Raw genomic sequence first — 6,739 nt, 5'->3', positions numbered from 1 at the left:
ACACAGACATACATACAGACAAGACACCAGTGCACATAAATTAAAAGAAAAAGAGTGCATACTTTTGCAGAGGATGAATTTCAGCTTCCAGCACTGATGTCAGGTAGCTCACAACTGCCTGTAATTCCAGCTATGGAGAATCCAACTCTCACTTCTGGACTCTGAGCAACTGCCCTCGTGTGCACACACAAAGAAAATTAGAATAATAGTAATAAAATTAAAAAGGATAGGAAGTAAATCCTATGAAAGTTCAGGGCCCTACCTCTTTGATGTTTCAAGGAGTCCAGGGGCCTGAGGCACAGTCAGAAATCCTTTCTTTTCTTTCTTTTTTTTTTTTTTAAGATTTTTTTTAAATTTATTATGTACACAGAGGAGGGCGCCAGATCTCATTACAGATGGCTGTGAGCCACCATGTGGTTGCTAGGAATGGAACTCAGGACCTCTGGAAGAGCAGTTGGTGCTCTTAACCTCTGAGCCATCTCTCTAGCCCCGGAAATCCTTTCTATGGAGAGCAGGTCGTAGCATCTCCCACAATACTCCACAGAGAAATACAGCATGTGACAAGCCTCCTTGGGTTCTGATGAGAACATAGACCACATTTGGGCCCATTGCACCAAGCTATGACGACCCATAATGCTCCTGCTTGAAGTGAACCCCTGGATGAGGACAAACCGCGTGTCTGGGCCAGCCCGTCCAACATCACTGGACGTGCATAAGCAGCAAAGGTGTCGCTTGGAGATCGCCAAACTGCAGAGAAAGCACTGTTGGCTGTGGAAGAAGCCCACACTGTCGCTATTCCTCATTTGAAAAGCTGCTCTTAGCTCACTGCTGGGTCCTGATAGAAGTGAAACGTCACACCTGGGGACAGTAAGTGACCAGGCAGCCTGAACCACCAAAACCCAGCTATTGTCACTAAACGGTAAAACTGGGCACACTCATCAACATTCCATTATAAAACAAGCAGCAATTAGACAATCCCAGCAGGACCAGGAAGCATTCTTTTTTATTTTAATATGGAACGCTTCATGAATTTGTGTGTTATCCTTGTGCAGGGGCCATGCTAATTTTCTCTGTATCATTCCAGTTGTAGTATATGTGCTGCTGAAGCAAACACCAGAACATGCTCTTAAAAACACAAGCAAGAAGAGTTAGTGAAAACAAGCTCTTAATCAAGAGCTTGGAACAGGGACACCTTTAATCCCAACACCTGAGGAAGGAGCCGGTTTTGTGGGACGAGACCAGAATGGATCTGAACACTGTCTGAGGCCAACCCAGGGCCCAGCTGCTGATCCTGCAAAACCCAACAACTTGGAGGTGTTGGTGAGACTACCCTGCTCAGCTGAAATCCATCTGGGAGAGGATTCAGAATCCTACAGTTTGAAGTCTGAGGAAACAAGATCAGCTGGGGAGTTGATGAATGAGCACACAAAAGAAGGCCCCACCCAGCCACCCAACCAGATCACCGGAATCGTATGTATGTACTTTACCAACTGAGAACAGGTAAGCTCCCATCTCCAGACCTACAGATCAGGTCTCTAGCCCCTAGGCCCTACCCATCGGAGTCCCAGTGACCAGACAGTTACCTTTCCCTGCTCTCCCACCAACCCCCCCTCCAAAAAAAAGAACAAAAAACAAACAAAAAAAGTAACACCTCCAAACCTAACAACCACTGAAACCATAAGCACACCCTACACCAACTGGGAACAACTGCTCCCAGAGACAGAACCCACAAACACTGCTAAGCTGCTCCTGAAGAAACAGAGCCCAACAGCACCAATTTAACCAAGAACTCCTAGTGAACCAAGACTAACAATTAGAACAAGAGAGGCACCTTCAGACACAGACACTGCCTGAGAGATGAGTAGACGCCAGTGCAAAAATACAGGCAACAACATAAAGACCTATATGACACCATCAGAACCTAGTGATTCTACACCTGCAAGACCTGAACATACCAAGGCAGAAGAAACAGAAGAAATCTCTCCTAAAAATGACGTTAAGATGATAGAGGCCCTTAAAGAAGAAATAAAAAATTCCCTTAAAGAGGAAATAAAAAATTCCCTTAAAGAGGAAATGAAAAACTCCCTTAAAGAGGAAATAAAAATTCCCTTAAAGAGATGGAAGAAAAAACAAACAAAAAATTGGAAGAACTCAAAGAGAGCCAAGAAAAAGTAATTAAACAGATGAAGGAAACAATCCAAGATCTGAAAAATGAAATTGAGACAATAAAGAAAACACAAACTGAGGGAATGCTGGAAATAGAAATCCTGACTAAATGAACAGGAACTACAGAAACAAGCATAACCAACTGAATGCAAGAGATGGAACAGAGAATCTCTGACACTGAAGACACAATAGAGAAAACAGATGTGTCAATCAAAGAAAACACTAAAACCAAAAAAGTTGTAACACAAAACGTCCAAGAAATTTGGGACACCATGAAAAGACCAAACCTAAGAATAATAGGGATAGAAGAAGTAGAAGAATACCAACTCAAAGGCACAGAAAATATATTCCACAAAATCATAGAAGAAAAATTTCCTAACCTAAAGAAAGAAATACCTATGAAGATACAAGAAGCTTACAGAATACCAAATAGGTTAGATGCAAAAAAAAATTCCCCTCACCACATAATAATCAAAACACTAAACATACAGAACAAAGAAAAAATATTAAGAGCAGCAAAGGAAAAAGACCAAGTAACATATAAAGGCAAACCCATCAGAATAACACCAGACTTCTCAATAGAGACTATGAAAGCTAGAAGGTCCTGGACAAGTGTTATACAGACAGTAAGAGACCACACATGCCAACCCAGACTATTATACCCAGCAAAACTCTCAATCACCATAGACGGAGTAAACAAAATATTCCATGATAAAACCAGATTTAATAAATACCTGTCCACAAATCCAGCCCTACAGAAAGCAATAGAAGGATAAATCCGGGGCTGGAGAGATGGCTCAGAGGTTAAGAGCACTGCTTGTTCTTCCAAAGGTCCTGAGTTCAATTCCCAGCAACCACATGGTAGCTCACAACCATCTGTAATGAGATCTGGTGCCCTCTTCTGGCTTGCAGGGATATGTGCAAACAGAACACTGTATACATAATAAATAAATAAATCTTTAAAAAAAATGTAAAATCAAATTAACATTTGCATAGCATATATTTAAAAAAAAAAAAGAAGGATAAATCCAACCGAAAGAAGCTAAACACACCCATGAAAACTCAGGCAATAGATAATCCCACACCAACAAACACCAAAGAAGGACAACACAACATGACCACAAAAAAAAAAAAAACAAACAAACCAGGAATTAACAACCACTGGTCATTAATATCCATCAATATCAATGGTCTCAACTCACCTATAAAAAGACACAGACTAACAGAATGGATAAGAAAACAGGATCCATCCATCTGCTGCATACAAGAAACACACCTTAACTTCAAAGACAGACACTACCTCAGAGTAAAGGGCTGGGAAAAGGCTTTCCAAGCAAATGGACCTAAGAAACAAGCTGGTGTAGCTATCCTAATATCTAATAAAATAGACTTCAAACTAAAATCAATCGAAATAATTCAGGAAGGACATTACATATTTATCACAGGGCAAATCTGCCAAGATGAAGTCTCAATTCTGAACATTTATGCCCCAAATACAAGGCACCCACATTCATAAAAGAAACATTACTAAAGCTTAAAATGCACATCAAACCCCACACATTAGTAGTGGGAGATTTCAACACACCACTCTCATCAAAAGACAGATCTACCAGACTGAAATTTAACAAAGAAATAAAGGACCTAACAGATGTTATGACACAAATGGACTCAATAGATATCTATAGAACATTTCATCCTAACACAAAAGATGAACCTTCTTCTCAGCACCCCAGAGAACCTTCTCAAAAATTGACCACATGCTTGGTCACAAAACAAATCTCAACAGATACAAAAAACATTGGAATAACCTCCTGTATCTTATAGGACCACCATGCCTTAAAGTTAGATTTCAACAACAACAAAAACTATAGAAAGCCTACAATCTCAACTGAAACATCAATGGGTCAAGGAAGAAATAAAGAAAGAAATTAAAGATTTCCTAGAATTCAATGAAAATGAAAGTACAACATACCCAAACTTATGGGACACTATGCAAGCAGTGCTAAGAGGAAAATACATGGCTCTAAATGCACACATAAAGAAGATGGAGAAATCTCGTACAAATGGATTAACAGCACACCTGAATGCTCTAGAACAAAAAGAAACAAACTCACCCAGGAGAAATAGGCACCAAGAAATAATAAAATTGAGGGCTGAAATCAATAAAATAGAAACCAAGAGAACAATACAAAAAAATCAATGAAACAAAGAGTTGGTTCTTTGAAAAAAATCAACAAGATAGACAAACCCCTATCCAAATTAAACAAAAGGCAAAGAGAGAGAGAGAGCATCCAAATTAACAAAATCAGAAAAGAAAAGGGAGACATAACAACAGACAACAAGGAAATCCAGAGAATCATACTTCAAAAACCTGTGCGCTACAAAAATGGAAAATCTAAAAGAAATGGACAATTTTCTGGACAGATACTACATCCCAAAATTAAATCAAGACCAGATAAACCATTTAAATAGAACAATAACCCCTAAAGAAATAGAAACAGTCATCAAAAGTCTCCCAACCAAAAAAAATCCCAGGACCAGATGGTTTCAGTGAAGAATTCTACCAGACTTTCAAAGAAGAACTAATAACAATACTCTTCAAATTGTTCCACACAGCCGGGTGGTGGTGGTGCACGCCTGCAATCCTAGCACTCAGGAGGCAGAGGCAGGCAGATCTCTGTGAGTTCGAGGCCAGCCTGGTCTACAGAGCTAGTCCAGGACAGGCTCCAAAGCTACAGAGAAACCCTGTCTCGAAAAACCAAAAAAAATTGTTCGACACAATAGAAACAGAAGGAACACTACCAAACTCTTTTTATGAGGCTACAATTACCCTGATACCCAAACTACACAAAGATGCAACAAAGAAAGAGAATTACAGACCAATCTCCCTCATGAACATTGATGCAAAAATACTCAACAAAATATTGGCAAACAGAATACATCAAAAAAAAATTATCCATCATGACCAAGTAGGTTTCATCCCAGGGATGCAAGGATGGTTCAACATACGAAAATCTATTAATATAATACATCATATAAACAAATTGAAAGAAAAAACCCACATGATCATCTCATTAGATGCTGAAAAAGCCTTTGACAAAATCCAACACCCCTTCATGATAAAGGTCTTAGAGAGATCAGGAATACAAGGAACATTCCTAAACATAATAAAAGCAACTTACAGCAAGCCGACAGCCAACATCAAATTAAACGGAGAGAAACTCAAAGCGATACCACTAAAATCAGGAACAAGACAAGGCTGTCCACTCTCCCCATATTTATTCAATATAGTACTAGAAGTTCTAGCTAGAGCAATAAGACAACAAAAGGATATCCAAGGGATACTAATTGGAAAGGAAGAAGTCAAACTTTCACTATTTGTAGATGATGTGATAGTATACATTAGTGACCCCAAAAATTCTACCAGGGAACTCCTACAGCTCATAAACTCCTTCAGTAATGTGGCAGGATACAAGATCAACTCAAAAAAATCAATAGCCCTCCTATACACAAATGACAAAAGGGCTGAGAAAGAAGTCAGAGAAACATCACCCTTTACAATAGCCACAAAAAATATAAAATACTTTGGGATAACACTAACTAAACAAGTGAAGGACCTTTTTGATAAGAACTTTAAATCTCTAAAGAAAGAAATTGAAGAAGATATCAGAAAATGGAAGGATCTCCCATGCTCATGGATAGGTAGGATTAACATAGTAAAAATGACAATCTTATCAAAAACAATCTACAGATTCAATGCAATCCCCATCAAAATCCCAACACAATTCTTCACAAACTTGGAAAGAAAAATACTCAACTTCATATGGAAAAACAAAAGACCCAGGATAGCTAAAAGAATCCTGTATGATAAAGCAACCTCTGGAGGAATCACCATCCCTGACTCAAGCTCTACTATAGAGCTATAGTAATAAAAACAGCTTGTTACTGGCATAAAAACTGACATACAGACCAATGGAATCCAATTGAAGACCCTGACATTAATCCACGCACATATGAACACCTGATTTTTGACAGAGAAGCCAAAACTATACAATGGAAAAAAGAAAGTATCTTCAACAAATGGTGCTGGCATAACTGGATGTCAATATGTAAAAGATTACAAATAGATCCATAACTGTCACCATGCACAAAACTCAAGTACCATTTGCTTTTGGATACCATCTTCCAAGGACTCCAATTTGCAGTAAGGCTTGTTAAGGAAGGGAATGGCTCAGTTGCCTTTAGCCTACTAACTATGGGTGGGTTAGGACTTCTGTTGGTCTTTTCTGTGTTGAACACACAGATTGCAAGCCCAGTGCCACTTTGAGATCTTTGGCAGCAGTTAACTCTGCAGCTCACCCACGATTGAGCCTGTATGATAATGAGTATTCAGAGATGGGTAATACCTGGGGGGGGGGCGCTCACCAACCTAAGACAGAGCGCCTGTGTAGCCTGGGCAGGCATCTCCATGATGGGTAAGGTGACCTGCTGACATCCCACGCAACCTAAGTCAGAAGCTCATTTATTAGTAAAAGGGGGGACCTGTAGGACCCTGGCCCCCGTTTTGGGTAAC

General features: G+C 39.5%; 1 non-coding gene across 1 annotated transcript; it reads right to left on the bottom strand.

Annotated features, from left to right (window-relative positions):
• Nucleotides 1-1,007: 1,007 nt before the first annotated feature.
• On the bottom strand, nucleotides 1,008-1,114 carry LOC131901843 (U6 spliceosomal RNA). The gene has a single exon (XR_009376905.1). It is a non-coding gene; the product is annotated as a U6 spliceosomal RNA (small nuclear RNA).
• Between the last annotated feature and the right edge of the window lie 5,625 nt (nucleotides 1,115-6,739).

Source organism: Peromyscus eremicus, unplaced genomic scaffold, assembly GCF_949786415.1.
Source record: "Peromyscus eremicus unplaced genomic scaffold, PerEre_H2_v1 PerEre#2#unplaced_489, whole genome shotgun sequence".
NCBI lineage: Eukaryota > Metazoa > Chordata > Mammalia > Rodentia > Cricetidae > Peromyscus > Peromyscus eremicus.
This window is presented reverse-complemented; position numbering and strand designations above follow the sequence as displayed.